General features: G+C 44.1%; 1 long non-coding RNA gene across 1 annotated transcript; it reads right to left on the bottom strand.

Moving 5' to 3' along the window:
• Nucleotides 1–20730: 20730 nt before the first annotated feature.
• On the bottom strand, nt 20731–23185 carry LOC136690706 (uncharacterized). The gene is made up of 3 exons (XR_010801760.1): nt 23136–23185; nt 22991–23051; nt 20731–22060 (listed from the first exon to the last, which is right to left on the bottom strand). It is a non-coding gene; the product is annotated as an uncharacterized lncRNA (long non-coding RNA).
• Nucleotides 23186–23996: the final 811 nt, after the last annotated feature.

Genomic DNA, 23996 nt, shown 5'->3' with positions numbered 1-23996 from the left:
GTGACGGCCAGATGTTTCGTTTGGAATGCAGACTGAACTGATGTGTTGGTTTGAAAGGGAGACACGGCAGCAGTTTTGTAGCAATGAATGATAAACGAGCACTTTTTTTTTCTTAAAGACTTTGATAGTAGGGGCGGAACGGTGGCGCAGTATGTAGTGTCACAGTCACACAGCTCCAGGGTCCTGGAGGTTGTGGGTTCGATTCCCGCTCCGGGTGACTGTCTGTGAGGAGTGTGGTGTGTTCTCCCTGTGTCTGCGTGGGTTTCCTCCAGGTGACTGTCTGTGAGGAGTGTGGTGTGTTCTCCCTGTGTCTGCGTGGGTTTCCTCCGGGTGACTGTCTGTGAGGAGTGTGGTGTGTTCTCCCTGTGTCTGCATGGGTTTCCTCCGGGTGACTGTGAGGAGTGTGGTGTGTTCTCCCTGTGTCTGTGTGGGTTTCCTCCGGGTGTTCCAGTTTCCTCCCACAGTCCAAAAACCTTGGTAGGTGGATTGGAGACTCAAACTTGTCCGTAGGTGTGAGTCTGTGTGTGTGTGTGTCTATGTTGCCCTGTGAAGGATTGACTCCAGGGTGTATTCCCGCCTTGCGCCCAATGATTCCAGGTAGGCTCTGGACCCACCGCGACACTGAACTGGATAAGGGTTACAGATAATGAATGAATGAATGAATGACTTTGACAGTAGATCAACTACTACTTTCCTTTTCTATCTTAAAGTGTACAGCAGATACGTTCTAGTGACTAAATGCCAGAATGTATCTTCTGCACCATGTGGAACTGGACGTTCCATTACACCACGAACACACTGGTTTTATGTTTGCATCCAAAATTCCATTTATTTCAATGAGATTGGCTGTGAGAGGCTGATTTTGTGCACATGGTACTGGGAGAATCCATTTCACCTGTGAAGTTTTGCATCGAGTTCATGTCACAAATTCGCATCTATGTTTCAAATTAGAAAATATTATACACTTATTTCATGCGTATAACCAACTATAACATTAGCGAGAGTCACAGTAAAAATAGAGTTAACGAAACTGCTAGAACACCAGCGCTCTTCAGATGTGAAAGTGCTGTACCAAAAAAAGGAGGTCTGTTAATAGTTCTCAAATAATATCAGCCACTCATAATGAGGGTTAACTGACTGTGTCTTTTCTACAGAAGATGCAGGGATTGGTGATCTACAAGATGTAGCTAAAACAATTTGCTATGATCGCTCACCTCTTTCTAAATAAGGAAATTAATCTGAAACTGATGGCTGTAGTGTGCTGAGAAGTAGAAGTGATAGAAGTGAAACAGTGGGTGTTTTCCAGGACGTATTAAATATATTAGTTTTAGAGAAATGGGTAGAAAAGTGCATTTTCTGAAGGCAATACATAACTTTTGTGGCATTTTAGGCCATTCCCAGTTGGTTGCCAGGTAGTAGCACTTTTGTGATTATGTTGTCCAATCAGATCACTAGTTTGTGGTTGTAGTATTCAAGATGGTTGCAGTGGTTTCCAAGGAATTGGTAGAATGTTGCTAGGCTGTTGTTATTTGCGTCCTAGATGGTTGCCCTGGTTTTGCTAAGGTTTCCATAGTGGTGCTAGTGTGTTATGAAGCAGTGACTGTGGTATCGTAGAAACTACACAGGGTGCTGGGCTTTGGTGTTGCTAGGTGCTTGCTGTGGTGTTCCAGGTGGTTGTTAATTGTTGCTACGGGATTTCAAGTGGTTGCTAAGGTGTAGCCATTGTTTTAACATTTACCAGCTCCTCGTATCCATCTTTGGTGAAAGGTCATGTCAGTTCATTCAGTTTCATGCTGTACTATGAGCACAGAGAGTAAAGAAAAAAGGCTGACTGCTGTTTCTGTTTCTGGCAGTATCTTAGCTCAAGGGCATCTTTAACGCTAGCTTATTTACACTAGCTAAATGTTTTGTTTTCTAAAGCAGATAATAAAGCACTTGAGTTGTCATGGTTAAGAGCATCTGCTAAATTCTGTAAACAAAACATAAACATGATTACACATTCGTGTTTGGCAAGCCTAGAGCTTAGCAAAAAGCATTATCCTCTCTCTTACAGAGGCATGCAGTAGACTCCCTCTCGCAGGAGGGTGGACATGAGCTACACATCGCTGTTGCATCAGTGGGCAGTGAGCTCCCATCAAAAAGGCAGTGGGAAGTGGCCTGAGGCAAAAAAACATCAACAAAATGGAGCTACTCACATTCTCCAAGCACACGGAGACACTACTGGCTCCTTTAACACCACTGCGATGTGTTAATAAGGTCAGTCATCATTGATTCTGTTTACACATCAATCTCCAATAGCTCCAATAGCAAGATCAATGGGCTGCTAATAGACATTAGAGATTCACCCCGAGCACTGCCTGGAAGATGTGACGGCAGTCAAGTCTCAGCACAGATCAGCTTTAAGGTAAAGAGAAGACAAGAGGGAGCGACAGAGCCAGTTTAGTCGATAGTAACTGACGAGGAGTGACAGATTTAGTCACACACTGGGTGTAACACCTCAATACTTTCCTAGAAAATGTCTAGTGATCATTGAAAAGAGGGCAGCATTTGTTCAGTACAGTGTCCCTGTCACTGCACCCAGGCATTGGGAGTCATATTGACTGCAGGGACTGTGATTCCAGTTGGCAACACCAACAAACAATCCAGCAGCCACTCTAGCTTCCCTACATACTCTACCCCCTTCAACTCTTTATTTTTCTTCCTGGTAGGGGTTGGTTTCCATTATCACAAATCCCCCTCAGATCCCCCCCTTCCTTGCTGCAGCTTCCAACTCTCGCTGGATTCTTTCGTCGGCCACCGATCCAAGGAGCGTTTGAACCTCTTCAAAAGACCACGCCGTCATTTTACGAGCTGCCGTCGTGAGTCGGATAAAAACAAACGTGATCTCTGCTGCAGCTGGAGATTTTACAGATGGAGAGTTGGTGCTGGTCGTCTGCGTTTGATTGACAATTCTTTGTGACCAATCAGTGTTCTGCAAAACGTACATGTCACGGTTTGGTACCTACTCGGCTCGCTTGGAACCATGAGTAAGCAGGTACTAAAAAGTACCCAGTTCCAATCACCAGGACCACATTTACTTAATGGAAAACACTAATAAAATCAGAGTATATATATAAATAGAGTAGTGTAGGGACCAGTGAAAAAAACAACAACAAACGTACTGGCCCAGCGTCAGTGGATTTTCTCAATTTAAACTGATTTCTCTTTAAAAAAAAAAGAAGGAAACCTGGTGCCATTCTTCGGCTCAAGATGATGTTGATGGTGGAGAGAGAAATGTGAGGCCCGGGTGCTGAAGAATGGAGGTAAATGTGTACATGGAATTTATACATGAGAAGACAAGCATCGCAAAGAGGCCACCCAATCACGCCCAGAGCCAGAAGTGATTTTAGATGCACTTGGAGGATGATTGCTTGTTCGGTGTGAGGTGGGAGATGGGCCTAGTGCACTCCGGCGTCATTACACTAAAGGTAACAGCGTCCCCTCACTGAGGTTCAAACATAAGCAGCTACTGACAGCTCATTATCACAGTCTCCTTGCCATCGGAGCTTCTTCAGAGCTCTTAATGATCCACATGATGCTCCTAGTCGAGGTCTGAATCTACATGTGCTCCTGACCGGATATCAAAGACGTGCACTCTCATGTCTGTCCCTTTACACTCGTCACACACACACACACACACACACACACACACACACACACACACACTCCAGCTGTAATTAGGTAGAACAGAGCCTACACTCTCTCCCTACCCCAGACTTCTCCAGTACAAACACTGAATCTTTGGAAATGAAAAGAATGCCCCCAGGTGGAGCCACTTTGGTGTTCTTCAGCGCGTTCCTCAGGGAGCCCTCGTTTCCTCTTTTTGGTCGGGCACAACCATTTCAGCATGTTTAATTAACGAACACGTCCACACGGCTCCAACTCCAAACGCCTGAATAATGCAGTGCCATCTGGAAGTAATTGGACAATGACACAGTTTTAAATGTTTTGTCTCTGATCTCCACTTTATTAGACATCAAATAAAACAATTAGGTTAAAGTGACTCATCTTCCATGATCAAAAGTTTGTAGACACCCCTCCAAAGGATTCAATTAATCAGCTATTTAAGGTGCCCCCATTCCAGACACTGGTGTTCGATTGTGTTCTCACTGTATGTACAGTCTCCACAGAGAAGTATTATGGTGCTATTCCACCGCATGGGTCCGGCTCTACACGGCTCAGCTCGCTTAATGCTTGGCGCTTTTCCACTGGCAGGGCACCTCCTGAGAAATGGAGCCAGTGACGTCGCAAAACCCCATCTCTAATGGGAACCACAGACTTTGGAAACAACAGTAAAGCAGTGGCGGATGCTGGTCTTTCAAGGAGGGGAAGCTCAATTTCGGCCTACATCATAAAATGTCGGTTTATTTATACGTAAATTCTACCCTCCGTTCCTTTTTAAGAAAATGCTCTGTGACCCTGTCGTACCAACAAGGCGTCTTTTCCAGGGACTTGACTAGTGTCCTCTCAATGGCCAGCAGAGCTAGGCTGCTTAAACGGTCTTGGCCCATGTGAAGTGTGTCCGCCTGTGCTCCCACGGATCTTTACACCAAAGGATCGCTGATTTGCTCATTTCACTGTCAATCAAAAAGGGATTCAGCCTCAGACAGATCATCCAATCATCATGCAGAAGCTGAGCGTCCGGGCCAGCCGAGGCCAGCCCACTGCCCCATAGACCCCCAGAGACGCTGAGCGTCGGATGGGCGGGACAAGGCCCAGCATTTATCCAATGACTCGTCTCGTTTCGCTGCACTTCGCTGCTTCGCTATTGAACTCTGTGGACGTCCTCACTGTTTAAAGCACCGTGAAGCTGTGGGAATGATTGAGAGGAAAGCCGTGTCTTTACCAGTGATAAGAAGCTGATTCTGAACAAAAGTTGAGCGCGTTGTAGTGCATATTTATTCAATGACATGTACACAACAGTATATATTTGATTATATTTGATGAACAGTTATTTTTTGACATTTTAGGAGAAGCTGAGCTTCCCTTGCAGTCTTAGAGCAATCGCCTCTGTGGTAAAGTTAGGTGCTGTTTACTCATCGTGAATACACGTTTATTCAAGTTACTTGTTGTACGTTCAGTTTTCACTGGACAGTTTCATCTGCCAGCAGCCCAAGGAGCGTTTAAACCTCTTCAAAACACCTCAGTGTAAAGTTACGAGCTGCCGTTGTGAGTCCGATCAAAATAAATATAAAAGCTGCTGTAACCCTAGAGTTTTACAAGCTGCGGTTTGTGCTGGATTTGAATGAGCTCTGCTTTCTTGGTGATTAACATGGCTCTGTCCAATGAGCACATCACCATTTAGTACATACTCCGCACGGTTGGAACCCGGAGTGAGCTGGGACTGAAAACTTGCACGGTTTCAGGGACCAGGACCAGATTTGGCCGTGTGGGTTCCATGCAGCGGAAAAGCACCATTAGTGAGTTGTAGTCAATTCACCTATACCCTCCTCTGGTTTCCTCCATGCTTTGGGACTGTGGAAGGAAACCGGAGACCTCAGAAGCAACCCACGCAGACACAGGGAGAACACGGAAACTCCAGACCGTTGAGCCCAGGATCCCAGGGCTGAGAGGGGAACTACTAAACACCAGGCCACCATGCCGTTTCAGTATTGGCTGATCCTAAAAACACCCTGACCCATGCTCAAACATCCAATCATGGCACTTGGCTTTGACTGAGGGATCGCCGTCCAATTCATCAAAGATATACACCATCAAACTGATCCACGTCCACGATGTTTATGTCACGGAGAACCAAATCAACACAGAAACTGTGCCGTTGTCCAGTCCACATCTGATCTGTTTAAAGAAGCTGAATGGAGTTAGCTTTAAAACTCAGTCACAGAGAAGCTGTGTGTGAGGGTCTCAGCTGGATTTCCAGCGCAGGAAATCCTCTCGTCTTTTAGAAAGAGACATAAAAACACCTCAGAGAGGATTCATCATGATTCATCTCTCCCCCTCCCTCTCCTCCACTCCTTCTGCGGGTGTGTCTCTTTGTCCTTGACCCTGCAGTGAACTCTCTCATCTCATTGGGAGCTGCAGCTATAAAGATTCAGATCTACAACCCAGCCAACCACACACACACACACACACACACACACACACACACACACACACACCAACAAACTAGCCCATAAAAAAGACTGTACGGTGCAAAAGTCAGAGACCATCCTTTCTTTTATTTAGCTTCTACACAGTCATTTTTCAGCATCAACAAAACACTAAGGACACATATATGTCACCCCCTCACACTCCTGTCCTCCTTTGGTCATCAGTTAAACCCCTAAAACCCCACTTCCCTTCAGCTGCAGATGTAGAAGCTACTGTTCTCCAAAAGAACAGTCCCTTAACAGCTTCAAAGTGTCTCACAATTAACTCCACACCGTCTCCTTTATTCTGTGAGTGCAAACCTGTACGATTATGTCATTAGTCCCTACACCATTATCTCACCACTCCACTGCATAGCTGCAGCTAAAAAGCCCTGTCTGCATGTTGACAGGAATGGTTCCTTAGGACTGTGACCTCAGAAACCCTGCCTGTCTGAGTCTGTGTGTTTGAGACCGTCTTTTTCGGATGCTGTCAGAAGTGTGTGGACGATGGAGTGTTGGTGGCATTTGCACCTCACAGCAGCTCTCTGTATCTGTATTTGTCTCTTCCTCTCTCTCTCTCTCTCTCTCTACCCCCCTCTCTCTCTCCCCCCTTCTCCTCCCTCTTTCTCTCTCTCTCCCCCCTTTCCCCTCTCTCTCCTTCTCCCCCCCTCTCTCTCTGCCTCCCCCCCCCTCTCTCTCCCCCCTTTCCCCTCTCTCTCCATCTCCCCCTCTCTCTCTCCCCCCCCCCTCTCTCTCTCTCTCTATCTCTCTCTCCCCCCCTCTGTCTCTCCCTCTGCCTCCCTCTCTCTCTCTCTCTCGCTCTCAAACTCTTTTTTCAGAAGCTAAGGATCTGACTTTCCCTATGTAGAATTTATCAGCGCAAGGATAGAGCAGTGTGTGTGTGTGTGTGTCAAATGGCAGGTGTAGATGTAACAGTAACAGTGGGAAACACCTGGATTGTTACAACATAAACACACACACACACACACACACACACACAGCTTTGTTTCTAACGGAGCATAGCAAAAAACAAAACAACTCTCTCTCTCTCTCTCTCTGTGTCTCTGTCTCTCTCTCTCTCTTTCTAAAGATACAGATAGATCGTGGGTTTCTGGGGTATTTCCATGTGCTGGTGTGAGAGTGGGAGGTATATCAGAATAAAGAGGATTGTACGTTTACTCTGGACACTGAAGCCTCTGGTGTTTGTGTCACAGTCAGCGGTCGCAGAGGGAAGTGATCCACTTTGGAGTTAAACAAGTTTTCATCAGTGAAATGAAGGCTGCTCCTGCTCCCCCTGCGCTGACTCCCGTGCTGCGTGTGGTGCACATTTCCCTCCGGTTTCATGATCATGCAGCATTCTGGATTCAGCTCATGAAGCTGTGGGGTGAATAATGGGGCTCCTGCTTTGAGTAAATCATTTAATCACTGCACGCTTTCCAGCGCCGTCGCTCTCGTCAAGGTCGCGCTGTTATTCCTGTGGTAAAGTATGCTAATGTGCTCCATCTTCAGGGAGAGCGCATACAAAATGCACCAATGACGCCACAAGTTTACACAAAACACACATTAGGAAAATGCAGCACACTACAACTGTCCTCAGTCTCCAATGTTTCATCCAAAATGAAGGAGGTTAAGAGGAGGTTTGTCCCCCTTTGACTGCCGTAACTGCTCCTACACTATGAGGCTAAAACAACTAAAAACCAGAGCTTCTGCTCCTCGCTCCTCACTGCTGTGCGCTCGGGGTCGGGGTGAACAGCGAGCGGCTCATTATCATTTAAAGGAACAGGGCGTTCTGAACCCTTCACCCGTTTACACAGGGGGAGAACACTGTAGCTCTGTAGTTTGTAACGGTGTGTTCTTGTTTATAATTTGTCTATATTTTTGATACCAGGCTTAATCGAATTTACACCACGCTTTATTTTAATTACATTTAATGCCATTTTACTGAACTCTTCAACAAACAGTTACTGGGAGCTGAAACACCTGTGAATCACCTGCTCTGGGGAGGGATCCACTGCATCAGAAAAGGAAGAGGCGTCTGCTCTTTCCTCAGGGACTCAACCCCTGCTTTTTAGCGGTAGGAGGCTAACTCTTTCTGGTTATGACTGAAGAAACACTGTTACACTGGAAATGACTGCTGCACTGAATGAAGTCTGTTATGTGGATGATTGGAAATGTAGAGTTTTAGCTTTCATTAATACAACTTTTTTGTTTTGGCCACTTCAGGCTCGTGTATTTTCTGAGGGAAATGACTCAGCCGTTGTCAGTCTGGAAAGGTGGAGGCCACAGAAAGCAGATAAACAGACCTCATCACGAAAGACGCAGTGTGGTGTAATGTACTTCAACAGAGAATATAAAAGTTAGGAACCAGGATGAGTTTATTTCTGAGGCTGTGGAGGCAGGTCTAGCGCTCGCCTCAGTACCGTGCGACACAAACTGCATCCTGTCGTAGCTCAATGCAAAACACTTCTTTTCAGGGTCGAAATATGAGGTGATTCCCTGTGTAAAGGGGCAGCGTGTTGATGGGGGATTTCCTCAGTGTCACCAACAAGTGAATAAACTACGTCCTCTTCTGAGCCCTTCAGGGACGACTGCTTTTTCAGGAGCTCTGGGGAGTTCTGGAGGAAGACCCAACTGAGGCACTATTGTGTGTTTAATGTAGTGTAGTATGTAACCTGCCAGGCTGGGGTTCAGTTCCCTGCTCTGGTACTGTCCTTGGGCAAGACTCCTAACACTACATTCCCCTACCCCACAAAAGAATGTAAATGTGTGACTGAGAAATGGTCTGTTAGCACATTAGTGTGTGTGTATGTGTATATATGTGTGTGTGTGTATGTGTGTTTCTGTATGTGTGTGTGTGTATGTATGTGTGTGTGTGTACGTGTATGTGTGTGTGTGTGTGTACGTGTATATGTGTGTGTGTGTGTACACGTGTATGTGTGTGTGTGTGTGTGTGTGTACACATGTATGTGTGTGTTTGTGTGTGTGTGTGTACACATGTATGTGTGTGTGTGTGTGTGTGTGTACACATGTATGTGTGTGTTTGTGTGTGTGTGTGTACACATGTATGTGTGTGTGTGTGTGTGTGTGTGTGTAAACTCTGAAGTGAGATGTAAAACAGACGAGCATGACATTGCCTCAGATTTCAGACAAACAGAGCTTGTTTCATGTAGATATTTTTGTCACGGAATTGAGGCGTTCATGAAACTAAAAACTCTCACTCAGAAAAGCACAGATCTCTCTCTCTCTCAGACACACACACACACGCGCAATATTGTTATTGGTGTATAAGAAACGCAGAAAAGCTCCTCAGTGAGGGACGTCAGATCTGTTAATGCCACTCTCAGCTGAAAAAACATAAAAAGACTCTCCTGAAATATTGATGTGAGGATAAAAACGAAACTGAAAACACCTGCCACTGTTCTGCTCTTTATATCCCCTACAAGAGAGAGAGAGAGAGAGAGAGAGAGAGAGAGAGAGAGAGAGAGAGAGAGAATAAATGTGAACTACAATAAACAAGTGGGAGTAGAAATGAGTGTTTATGAATCCCGCAGCAACCTTCATCTCCAAATCCACTTAAAAGGAGGATATAAGCCTTACACACAGCCTCAAACACACTGTGATCCACTCACGCCGCAAAACACCACACGATAATCCCGATCAAAAGTTTTAACACTCTGGGGCAGCTGTTATGGGGGACTCGCCTTTGGCAAGTTCAAATAAAACATGAAGAAATCTTTACTGTAGCTTCATTTATAACAGAAAAGATGAAAATACAGTAGGGACACTTTATAAAACCTTTAGAGTGCCCTCATATAAGCCTCCAGCTGGTAGGTAAATGACTGTACATTACTACCCCATTAACCAATTAGTATTAATTAGGCATCAGAGGGCTCTTGTTTATTAGATATTATAAGCATTTTCACAATTATTTTTAAACTGTCAAACTAACGAATGCTAATGAGCTGTCTGCAGTAACTCTTCATTCTTTTTGTTTGTGTATTATACATCATTATCTTATATAGAGACGACTGGTAAATAGAGCTTAGTGAAAAATATATACAAATATATTAAGTAACTAAACTTTGTACAGAACCATAATAGAGAGAACATAATAATCCAGTGTCAATAATAACCTCAGTGTCTTTGTCAAAGTCTAAAGGAAATACGGGAGTCAGGGTAGAGGAGGAAGGAGCCACTGAGGTAAGAGGTGATACCACTGAGGTGATATGCCTTTATCATACATACATTCATTCATTGTCTGTAACCCATTGGGCGCAAGGTGTGAATACACCCTGAAGGGAGCGCCAGTCCTTCACAGGGCAACACACACTCACATTCACACCTACAGACACTTTTGAGTCACCAGTCCACCTACCAACATGTTTTTTTTGGACCATGGGAGGACCCGGAGCACCCGGAGGAAACCCACGCAGACACAGGGAGAACACACCACACTCCTCACAGACAGTCACCCGGAGAAAACCCACGCAGACACAGGGAGAACACACCACACTCCTCACAGACAGTCACCCGGAGGAAACCCACGCAGACACAGAGAGAACACACCACACTCCTCACAGACAGTCACCCGGAGGAAACCCACGCAGACACAAGGAGAACACACCGCACTCCTCACAGACAGTCACCCGGAGGAAACCCATGCAGACACAGAGAGAACACACCACACTCCTCACAGACAGTCACCCGGAGGAAACCCACACAGACACAGGGAGAACACACCACACTCCTCACAGACAGTCACCCGGAGGAAACCCACACAGACACAAGGAGAACACACCACACTCCTCACAGACAGTCACCCGGAGGAAACCCATGCAGACACAGAGAGAACACACCACACTCCTCACAGACAGTCACCCGGAGGAAACCCATGCAGACACAGAGAGAACACACCACACTCCTCACAGACAGTCACCCGGAGGAAACCCATGCAGACACAGAGAGAACACACCACGCTCCTCACAGACAGTCACCCGGAGGAAACCCACGCAGACACAAGGAGAACACACCACACTCCTCACAGACAGTCACCCGGAGGAAACCCACGCAGACACAGAGAGAACACACCACACTCCTCACAGACAGTCACCCGGAGGAAACCCACGCAGACACAAGGAGAACACACCGCACTCCTCACAGACAGTCACCCGGAGGAAACCCATGCAGACACAGAGAGAACACACCACACTCCTCACAGACAGTCACCCGGAGGAAACCCACACAGACACAGGGAGAACACACCACACTCCTCACAGACAGTCACCCGGAGGAAACCCACGCAGACACAAGGAGAACACACCACACTCCTCACAGACAGTCACCCGGAGGAAACCCATGCAGACACAGAGAGAACACACCACACTCCTCACAGACAGTCACCCGGAGGAAACCCATGCAGACACAGAGAGAACACACCATGCTCCTCACAGACAGTCACCCAGAGGAAACCCACGCAGACACAGAGAGAACACACCATGCTCCTCACAGACAGTCACCCAGAGGAAACCCATGCAGACACAGAGAGAACACACCATGCTCCTCACAGACAGTCACCCAGAGGAAACCCACGCAGACACAGAGAGAACACACCACACTCCTCACAGACAGTCACCCAGAGGAAACCCACGCAGACACAGAGAGAACACACCACACTCCTCACAGACAATCACCCGGAGCGGGAATGGAACCCTCAACCTCCAGGTGATGTGTGAAGAAGATGAATGAGTTACACTGGGGACTTTATAAAGAAACTAATCTGGAGACAAATCCTTCATCGACCAATAGAAATGGCCATTAGTTTCTTGAAATAACAACTCATTACATTCACATATAACAAGATGGTTTTCATTAGCGTATAACCCCCTCCGACTACGAGTCTTTGCGCTTTCAATCACTTAGAATCAGCCCGTGATGTCGACACAGGGAGCAGATCCAACAAACGCTGGCTCTAGAAACACTCTTTCAGGATTTACATTCCAGCAGCAGCTTGTAAAGGGAGTGGAGGGGGCACTCAGCCGGTTACAGTCTGCAATGGCATGCAATTTTTAACAGTTTTTAGACACAAATCATAATGAAAGTGGCTTGTACCTCACTCACCTACATACTCACTCATGTTTAGGAACTGCTTCACAAGGGGGTGCTTTTTAGTGCTTTGAATCAAAGACACTGTGTCCTTTTTTCATCCTAAAGCTCATAACTTTAGTGCAAACCAGTGGAGCCGTTTTAGTGTGTACTGAAACTTGGCTATAATAATAAACCAGGTTTATATACGTGACTAAAATTCTGTTTTAACACACTTTCAAAATGTGCTCTGGGTATTACCCTTAAAGGCCCATTTATAGTAGCTTTAATGTAAGGGCACATGCCTGTCCCTGCACTGAATTCATACGTGTAATAGTTCATACAGCATTTTATCTTCTCTTTCTATTAGAAAACATTCATCTGAAAAGAAAAAATAACATGCTAATTTGGCCCCGGAAAAGTGAAAGCAGTGTAGCGTTCCTCTCTTCCTCAGAGTGGAGACGGATAATGAGCAGGAAGTAAAGGAGAGATGAAGAAAAATGCAACACAGGAGCAACACTGAGGTGGAGAGAGGGAGACAGAGAAGGGGAGAAATGAAAAGAAGGACAGAGAAACAGGAGATCAGCATTGTAAAGGGAAAAGAGAGAGAGGGAGAGAGGGAAGTAGTGTGTGTGTGTGTTTCTGGGGAGATATGTAATGTAGACAGATAGAGAGAGAGAGAGAGAGAGAGAGAGAGAGAGAGAGAGAGAGAGAGAGAGAGAGACTGAGGAAAGCACCTTGCACTTTATTCTCTCTCTGATTCTTGGGAATTTCCAAAATACTCAGAACTGTGATTCTTAACACTTTAGTCAGACACACACACACACACACAGACACACACACACACACACAGACACACACACACACACACAGACACACACACACACACACACACACAGAGACAGACAGACAGACAGACACACACACACACAGACAGACACACAGAACCATCTGCACTAAACATGACATGCAGAAACACGTCTGTAACACAAACCACAGATCAATTATCAGTGACTATAAAACAGTGAGACCAGGCAGAAACATCTCCCATAATCACCTGCAGCAGCTCAGAATTAACAAGCCATCTGACACACACATACACACACACACACACACACACACACACACACACAGAGCCATATGTTCTTCCACTCTGAGCAGAGTACATCGACATTCACAGTCACAATAAAAATCAGGCACACACTCACAATCAAACACACACACACTTACACACACACACACACACACACACTCACACCAGAGAGATCCAATAAGTGTTAATGTTTCAGAACGTCTTTTTTTTAATAAAAAATAAAGTCTATATTCCATTGATATTTTCTGTAGTTTTCAAGAATGAAAGAGTGAATAGTAACAAAGAGAAAGAAGTGACACCTGATGAATGAATGAATGATTACGAGAGAAAAGGTTAGTTGAAAGATGCAAATCAAAGGCAGCTCATTCGTTGTTTGAAAATTAAGGACACAGTGTTTTATTTTCATAACACTTTCACAAATAAAATGATATATATATCCCCTACCACCTCATTAGATAATGATGGAATTAAAGGAAATCATGACACGTTTCCTCTAATTTACACCTTTTTTATTCAGTGATTACTACTTCGTTTTCAAAATACTAACATAATTCTAAAACCTAATATTATTATTATATTATTATTGTAACCAGTGTTCTCTACAATGCCTCACTGAAGAGCACAGAGATCTACACGAGTGTAGACTGCTTTACCGCTTTTTGATGTTTTCAAGGTCCAGTTTTTATTGTTTGGTGCTTTTACATTCGCCTCAATAATAACACAGCCGTCAGAGACATTAACTCTTTTTAAGTAGAAAGTCGGTGTGGAGGCTGGGATACAGTTATACACTCCACAACCAAAAGCCTTCTACTGTGAATGGGTTAATAATATTCCAGTTATCATTAAAAACATTCAAGGTCATTGGACTCCGCTCTGAAGCTCCTCTTTTTGTGTGTTTATAAATGACTTAATAATAATTCAGGTTTCCGAAAACACTCAGAAATCAATGTATTAATTACACCTCGACTGAACGTCCGCTCTTCACCAAAAACACAGGCGGCTTTTTACAGGTCGAGGGGTTATGAATGGGTTAATAATATCCCAGATATCACAGAATTCAAGTTTGATTTGATTATATTAATTCAAGTGCTTCATTGCTTACTTTGCTTGTGTGGGGGAGGGATTTGTATTGTTTTGGCTGCTTATAAATGGGTTAATAATAATAATATCATTATCTTTTCTTCTACAGAATCAGTCCACACACTTCCACATACACACTCCAAACAGCCGTAACCCTGCCCTTTTGACCCAGAACAGGAAGCCCACACTGCTTGTGTTTAATGTAGACGCTTTGCCCTCTGCTGGAGGACCCAGGAATTGCACTATAGCTTCGGTTTAATTAGGAAGAAACATAATGTTACGTTTTTAGGCCTCTATTAGAAACACACACACGCTTTAAGTATGAGTTGATTTAGATTTTTATTAAATGTAAAGGCACACTAAGGAGTATTTTTACCTTCTGATTACAGCTTCAGAATTACAGTGATGCTCCACTGAGCTGTGATAGGGAGAATGGAGTCTTTGTTGTTGCTATTTTGGGTTCAGCACTGCAGAAACTGCACTATGTATCTTTTGGAGGACGGTAAGAAAGAGGCAGTGGCCTCTTGTGGCTTCATGTGTCTCAGAGAAAGCATTTGCTTGCCTTCACCCTCCGAGGCAGGGGGCAGTGTGTGACAAAGTCGGTACAAAATTCTTTTCTTTTCTTTTTTTTTTTTTTTGTTCTGTGAATATTTGTAGTTTGACTTCTGCAGTTATTTACATTCCTGTATTTTTATTTCAAGTTCTTTTAATTGTTTTTGACATTGCAGAACATTGTATGACGTGGAGAATATCCAGAACATGGTGTAAACAACTGTGAGAAGTTGGCGTGTTCTCTCTGTGTCTGTGTGGGTTTCCTCCGGGTGACTGTATGTGAGGAGTGTGGTGTGTTCTCCCTGTGTCTGTGTGGGTTTCCTCCGGGTGACTGTCTGTGAGGAGTGTGGTGTGTTCTCCCTGTGTCTGCGTGGGTTTCCTCCGGGTGCTCCGGTTTCCTCCCACAGAGGCATGGTTTAGCCAGTAGCTGCATTGTTTCTCAGTGCACATTAGCGACTGTTGAAATGTGCAGCAGCTGCTTTAGAGACAAACACACTGATTTGTGGCGTTGTTGCTTAGCAATGAACATACAATATATTATGAGTGTAAAGCTCTCTTCTGTTTACAGACATCACAGCTCTTTCTATTCAAAGCTGTATACAGCAGTCAAGCATCATTTGGATACACAGCAAATTCACTAGTGTTTAATTAACATTGAGAGTGTTGCATTTTTACTGTGAATTTACTGTGTACTGTATAAAGCAAGGGAAAGAAAAGAGCATCACTCAGAAGTTACAGGAAAGTTTGAAAGTGTAAATAAGTCAGACGTCTGGTTCCTGTCACCGACACTGTGAATATTTCTAACTCACCTGAACCCTCTAGAACACAGCATTTCCCTTCAATCCACACCGAGTGACTTTATTGACATCTTAACCATTTAATTATGTGGAATTTATGGTTTAAGGTCGATGTAAACCTCAAACCCGACTGAAGGGGACATGAGTGTGTGAGCGCCATGCTGTTCAGGCGACTACAGAACTGATATAATGACTCGGTCAGCACCTATACATGGAGCTAAGTTGAATATGGGCCCCTTTGACAGGATCTGAGGACATGACAGGGCTATAATTACGCTGTTTCAGCAGTGCAGGACCCCTGTGTGTGTGATGTGTGTGTGTTTCTGGACGTGATGGAGCTGTGGTAAGGTCCAGGGCATATGGTTTTTCCAGTGAAATAATACTAGGTTGTCTGTGTGACAATATGAGGATAAACTAATATGAGCGATTAGCACAAAGTGCTTTCCAAAATAAATCCCAGTCCTGTTTTAGAATTATGAAAATAAGTATAAACTGGGTTTAAATGGGCCAGTGAACGGAAGTAAGTAAATGTTTTAGTTCTGAATTTAATTCTCACCAGTCTGTGAGGAGCATGGCGTGTTCTCTCTGTGTCTGCGTGGGTTTCCTCCAGGTGACTGTCTGTGAGGAGCATGGCGTGTTCTCTCTGTGTCTGCGTGGGTTTCCTCCGGGTGACTGTCTGTGAGGAGCATGGCGTGTTCTCTCTGTGTCTGCGTGGGTTTCCTCCAGGTGACTGTCTGTGAGGAGCATGGCGTGTTCTCTCTGTGTCTGCGTGGGTTTCCTCCGGGTGACTGTCTGTGAGGAGCATGGCGTGTTCTCTCTGTGTCTGCGTGGGTTTCCTCCAGGTGACTGTCTGTGAGGAGCATGGCGTGTTCTCTCTGTGTCTGCGTGGGTTTCCTCCGGGTGACTGTCTGTGAGGAGCATGGCGTGTTCTCTCTGTGTCTGCGTGGGTTTCCTCCGGGTGACTGTCTGTGAGGAGCATGGCGTGTTCTCTCTGTGTCTGCGTGGGTTTCCTCCGGGTGACTGTCTGTGAGGAGCATGGCGTGTTCTCTCTGTGTCTGCGTGGGTTTCCTCCGGGTGACTGTGAAGAGTGTGGTGTGTTCTCCCTGTGTCTGTGTGAGTTTCCTCCGGGTGACTGTGAAGAGTGTGGTGTGTTCTCTCTGTGTCTGCGTGGGTTTCCTCCGGGTGACTGTGAAGAGTGTGGTGTGTTCTCCCTGTGTCTGTGTGAGTTTCCTCCGGGTGACTGTGAGGAGTGTGGTGTGTTCTCTCTGTGTCTGCGTGGGTTTCCTCCGGGTGACTGTGAGGAGTGTGGTGTGTTCTCTCTGTGTCTGCGTGGGTTTCCTCCGGGTGACTGTGAGGAGTGTGGTGTGTTCTCCCTGTGTCTGCGTGGGTTTCCTCCGGGTGACTGTCTGTGAGGAGTGTGGTGTGTTCTCTCTGTGTCTGCGTGGGTTTCCTCCGGGTGACTGTCTGTGAGGAGTGTGGTGTGTTCTCCCTGTGTCTGTGTGGGTTTCCTCCAGGTGACCGTCTGTGAGGAGTGTGGCGTGTTCTCCCTGTGTCCACATAGGTTAACTGTAGATGCTCTGGTTTCCTCCCCCCGTCTATTACACATGAGACAGACTGGCTGTTGGAGTGATTCCCTGGAAAGGACTGGCGCACTGAAGTGGCTGATGCTAGATGTTTGTACAAATGTTTACCTGGTGTGACAGAAAGGTCAAAAGAAGGAGAAGGGACCAGAAGGGTGTGACGTGACGGATCGTGCACCTATCGCCAACCTGAGAGACTTTATACAGAGACTATTATTTGGGAACTAATGTACTACTTACCTGTAATCCTTGGTAGGGAGGTTTTCTTTAGGAGACACCGGCAAACGCAGGTGGAAGAGGAGACGGGAGGATCCTCTGATGGAGAGAAGAGAGCTCACTCTGCAGCAGGACCTGTAAAAAGAAGAGAGTAGTGATTGCTAAATGATCAAGTGAATATCTAAGTACTTACAGGTAATTGTGTATGTTGCAACTGCATGTGAGTGTGTGTGTGTGTGTGTGTGTACGAGAGAGATATAGCTGTGTTTAATGTGTTCAGTCCTATTGTAGGAAATGGTACAATTGTGGGTGGGGCTAAGAGTGTTAGAGTCAGTCAGAGGAGAGATGTAACACCTGAGCTCATCTGACAGGGGCCTGTGTAGCTGGGGTGTGTACGGAGTTTCATCCTCGTGCTCAGTCTCCGGGACTGGACTGAGGCTGGAACCGACCCCTTGTAAATATTGCGTGTGTGTAACCGGTGGAGGCTCTGCGTTGTGTTCTTTTTAATCATTGAGATTTTATTCTGATTACAGAAATAAACAGTCTTTGAGTAACACTTTAAATTACAGTCCGCTAATTACTGACTAAGCACTGAGTAAGTCTCTGTTAAGTAAGATGTAAGATAAAATAAGTACTGAGTAATTAAAGGGTGATACTAGGAACTTGTGGTTGTTACTGAGATCTTACACACACTTCACAAATAAGGCACATAACTACTTTTTAACTTCCATTTGTACTTCTCCATAGAAGAGAAAACTAAATTAAAAGTTTGACTGTTTAAGTGACTATTACTTTCATTTTGTATAATTAAGGAATGCAGCTTTTATTTTGAATTCACCGAGTTTCTGAATGTAGTTATAGATCCTTTAACATTGTTTACACTGCACCTACAGAGAGAGACATGGTCGGCTACTTTCAGTACAGACGCTAGCAGAGTTTCAAAGTGCTTTGTGCTCATTAGGTTCAGGACGTGATTCACCACAGTCATCATCATCACATACGATATTTTACACTACGTACTGAGGCATTATATAAACACAGCTGACTAATGAGGAAATGGGTGTTTCTCTTCTGCTCTTCTTCTTTATTTGTGAAGTGTTTGTAATAACCACATATTTCTAGTGTCATACCCTTTACTTACTCAGTACTTATTTTATCTTACGTCTTACGTAACAGGTACTTACTCAGCAGCCTGTGTCTCTTCTCTCCTCTCGTCTCCTCTCTTCATATCACACAGGAGTTCTACTGAATGCTAATGGCATTAATGGGATAATAATGGGTTAACAATAATTCCAAAAACAAGCTGAATAATTTAACAATTGCTTAGTTTTATGGATAATACGGATGCACACAGTCATGATGTCATTCTGCTGCACTTCACTGCAATAGCATGAGTGTTTAGAGAGCTTCATATTTCACATTAGATTCTCTGATAACACCTGATTACAGAAATAAACAGCCTTTTAGATTTGGATGAGCAGCCTGTGTCTCTTTCCTCTCACCCCCTCTGTACTCAGGTATTTTATATTGTGGATATTTAAAGGACATAAAGGGGGAGGGTGGGGGGTATTTGCTAGCTCTCATGCTGCATTAATGTTAATGTTAGTATAGAGCATGCATTGTGACATTAGCAGTGTGTCCAGGGGCATATTTGCCATAGATACGCCATCAACAATAAATTCCATTGCACAACGGCTGATAATGGTTTCAGGATGTATGTACTGTATAATTATTTTGTGACTTAAGGCAAGGCAGGTTTATTTATAGGGCACCTTTCGCACACAATGGCAATTCAAAGTGCTTTACAGAGCGCTACAGAAAAATTACAGTAGAATTATTACAAATTTTAAAGATAAAAACAATTAAAAAGCTATTAAAGCAGAATGAAAATATAAAAGATAAATAAACAGTGCAATAAAAGTAAAGGCATTTATTAAAACAGTACTAAAAATAAAAGAAAGAGAATAAATTAGAGATGTACACAGTATAGATGCAGTTCTTAGGGCACTTAAAATGACTTGTTGTCACACTCTGGCCCTGTCCTACGTCTGTTTCCCTACTATATTGTCTTTAGCACATGCCCTTGTCTCTGTCTTCGCTCCACCCTCTCGTCAGTGTCTCCATCCGTGTCCTCTTTGTAGTCCTGCCCCCTCGTTATCTGTCTCAGGTGTTCTTGTGTGTATTTAAGTTCATTTGTGGTAGTGTTTCTTTGTTGGACGTTACCTTTTCTACCTGTGTTCTATCGTTTGTACTGTTGTTTATCTTTCTCAAGTCTGTCTGCATCTCTTTAGTCTGTTGGCTCTGTGGTATCTCTCTTTCATCTGTCTGTTTGTAGCTTTTAGTCTGTTAGTACCTTTGTCATTCCAGATCTCTGTCTGAAGTGTCTCTCTCTCTTTCTCTGTCTTTAGTATCTCTCTGTCTAGATTTCCAGGTCTCTCTGTATCTGTCTCTGTGTCTCTTGGTCTAGGTCTCTGTGTCGGTCTAGGTCTGTGTCAGTCTCTCGGTCTAGGTCTCTGTGTCGGTCTCCTTGTCCAAGTCTTTCTGTCTAGGTCTTCCTCTGAAGTATCCAATATCCAAGTATCCCTGTCTTGGTATCCCGCTCTAGTTATCTCTGTTGGTTTCCTTTTTGTGTTAATAAAATCTGTTGATTTATTGTGTTTGCGTCAGTCCGCCTGGTTGTGACATTTGAGTGTCACGCTATGTACCCGGGGAGACAGAGGTAAATGCAGGGAAGGTTTTATTATAAACAAAAGAACAAACAAGGATAAACTAACTGACATTAGACACTGACCTGTAACCTAAATACGATGAGATACGAAACTCAGAATACTGAATAAAAGGGACCTACGCAAAACACAAGACAACCTGAAGACCCAGACAGAGACACTAAACAAGGAGACACAAACAAAGACTCTAAATACTAGACCAGACCTAATCCTAGATGATAAAGTAGACACAGAGCGAGCCAGACACCGAATAACATGCAAGTAAAATGGTGAACAAACACTGAGATTGGGGGCAGGGCTTATAAGCTGGAGGGAACTACAAAACACCTGGGATTGATAAAGACACGTGACAAGGGAGCGGCTAACTACAAAGGAGCCAAGAAACACTTGGGGAGAAAAAACATGAAATAAAGAAACAGAACTAGACAGGAACAAAATGGTGGGGCAGACATCTGACATTAAGATTCAATTCAGAGCAAATCAGACACCTACCTCTTCATATTAGCCATGAGTAAAAGGGAAGAGGCAGGGGAGGGGGAGGTGATTCATGAGGGTGGGGAGGAAGGGAAACGTCCCAACACAGCTGCTCTATACCACAATAGGCCGTTTATAAAAGGCCACTTTAAAAAGAATACATTATATACATAATTGGGTTTGTTTCAGTTTGTTTTTCATTGTTTCCCATTGTCTGCTTTTGCATGTTGCATCAATACATGCAACACTTTTGGAACCTTAGTCATTCATCAGCGCCGACCCACCGGCTTGGACCTTGATTTCAAATCCACACGTTTACTTTAACCATCTAACTAAGAGTGTGAGGGTGTTTTGTAACAAAGAGGTGGTGGTCTGCGGTAGAGCTGTAGTGTGGTGGTGGTGGATGATCCTGGATCCGTGTAAAGACGTGTGTGTTGAGGGTGAATGTCAGGAGCATTTAGGCTCTAGCTCAGTTATGGTGTTGTATTAATGAGCGCAGCAGCGTTCCTGAGGCTGAAGGACAGTGTTCCTGTGTTGATGTTATTTCTGGGAGCTCTGTGAGGAACTGTCAGAGAGTTGTTTTAGAACAGACACACAGCAGGAGTTCGCTCTCCACAGCTCCTCACCACAGGCACCAGTCAATAACACAGCCAGCTCCATTCCACCTTCAGGCTGACCTGGAGGATGAAGAGAAGTCCTGTTTCTCAGAGCTGGAGGGAGACTGCTGAGGTGTACTGCATCGTAGCAGGTTTACTTTAAAATATGTCCACATTCTTCCAGGGCTGTAGAGGTGCATCACTCAGAGGGAGGAGTGGAAAATATATAACTGCAATTTTTTGTTCAGTATTGCAACCAAATGTTAAATGTATATTACAGATGTAGGCAACACAGCATTGGGAGTCTTGCCCAAGAGCCGAAGAGGTGAAGTGTGCTGTTCCTAGGCTGCTGTGTAGAGGGCAGCAGTGTTATATTGATATGATGTGACCACAGATGTGAATACACACTCCTCGTTAGCTGACTGCAAGTGGGTGAACGGGAATGTCTACGATTGGAAACACAGCTCTAAGTGTCACGTCTTTTAAGGTGGAACCGTGTGTTTGAAGGAAAATAGCGACCGTTGTTTGTACGTGGCTGAACATTTTGGTAAGTTTTTATAAACTGTTTGAATTACTACAGAAACTGTTTTGTAGCTCTGTCGTAGTTAGCCTTCGCCTGAGAGAGCAAAAATATGTCTATATCATCAATGGAGCAGGAACAGAGCAACATCCTCATCTCGGTTCATGCTTTTCAACCTTTGGAGATCTGTCCATTGTCTAAAAACCTCCAGATGCCTCTGCCATGAGAGAGAGAGAGAGAGAGAGAGAGAGAAAGACAGAGAGACAGAAAGAGAGACAAAGAGACAAAGAGACAGAAAGAGAGACAAAGAGACAGAGAGAAAAAGAGAGAGAAAAAGGGAAAAGAGAGAGAAAGGGAAAAGAGAGAGAAAGGGAAAAAAAAACAAACAAAAAAAAACGACTAGCATAAAGGACAGAGCCAGTTTATTTTTTCATTCATCAGAGCTAGCAAATGGTGAGGAAACATCTTTTGAATTTTATAAAAAGTGTATTTTGATTACAATCGTGAACTACGTCTTCAAAACAAAGGCGTTCACTGTGGCATCCAATTAGAACTAAGTCCTGTGAAGGGATCTGGCTTTTAACTCACTCACGTTTAACAAAACCTCAACTGCAGACGCTACTGTGTTCATCGCATCCACGATCAGATGGTCTTTAAATTAATAAACACTTTGATATGTATATGTTGCATATTAAATATATTAAAGACAATTTACATTTATTTTTAATATTAAAGGACAGAGATGCTTTGTGATACTGGTCAACGTCAGCTGTTTTGCAGGATAATGACATTCCATCAGATATTTCCTCACTTGCATTTAGATCTCTGAAGGGACTGCAGTTCAGTATAAATATGTGCAGCTTTGAATTGCTGTTTCCAAACATCAACCCTACCCCTAGCCCTAATTTTACCCTGTTCTTATTGTGTTCCAGTCACTGATTATAGTGCTCTTCCCAAACCTGAACAAATCATTTAAACATAATTAAATAAATAAATAATAAAAAAAAGCAAGAATAGACACTACACACAGAGACACAAAAATAAAACTTAACCAAACCATAAATGACTAAGAACCCATATAAACAACTAACTTACAACAAGCCCCTGAGCAGAGTAATCAGTGTAATAACAGAATAGAGCTACAAACCAATGAAACAGGACCAAGGACAAACGCAGACTGAGAGAAGGAGCTGGAGACGAACAGGAAACTGAGAAATTAAGGCAGGGACAAAGGAGAAAGAGATCAATAAACGAACTACGATGTAAAACAGAAAACTAAAAACTGAACGCACCTAGGTGAAGGTAGAAATGATCCCAGGACTAAGACAGAGAACAGGCCAAGGTCAGCGGAGGCACATGACCGAAAAGTCTGTGAGGATCAAAGTTTATACACAAACAGGGAAAGGAGAGATCAGGAGGCACACCTGTGAAAAACAGTCACATGACACAGAATGGGGGAGTAGCAAGAGATCACATGAGGAGTCACGAAGACATGGGTAAGACATAAACAAACACAAAGAGCACATGGAGGGAGAAGAAGACAAAGCACAAAACCAGGACTGAAAGCAGAAACAACCCTTCCCATTGAAAATGAAAGGGAAGCCATTGTGTGGCCTTGATGTGCCGGACCAGGGGTGATGCAGTGTTACCCCGAGCTTTTAATATTGATTGTAACGTAGCATTAGCTTAATTTCACAAGCTCTAAAACATTCCATTAACACATGAAGTGTTCAGTCTTAATTTCGAGACTTAACTTCACTGATCCCAGAATTGTAATATTACACTTGCAATTGTATTGTATACACACACACACACTCACAGGCCGTAGGTGCTAAAGCCTAGAAGAGTCTGAATAAAGCTGAAGCAGTGCTTATATAAAAACTAGCAATGAATACAGAGCTTTAAAACTCCAAACTAAAGAGCAGAACAGTTACTTTCATATAACCCCTGACAATGAGAGATGAGAGAATTAAGTTCTGCTGCCTTTATAATCTCTTTAGAAATACTAGAAATTAAATGGGATGCTCTGGAGCAGCTGCACATGAGCCTATGGACGCTAGGCCCAATGCAAAGACCCCCTGGACTGTGGGGCAGTGGAAATGTGTTCTCTGGGGTGATGGAGCATCAGTACAGATACCTTTGAGATAAGTTGG

The sequence above is a fragment of the Hoplias malabaricus genome, chromosome 3, assembly GCF_029633855.1.
Source record: "Hoplias malabaricus isolate fHopMal1 chromosome 3, fHopMal1.hap1, whole genome shotgun sequence".
Classification (NCBI taxonomy): Eukaryota; Metazoa; Chordata; class Actinopteri; order Characiformes; family Erythrinidae; genus Hoplias; species Hoplias malabaricus.
Note: the sequence above shows the minus strand (reverse complement) of the source record. Positions and strands in the feature narration are given on the sequence as shown.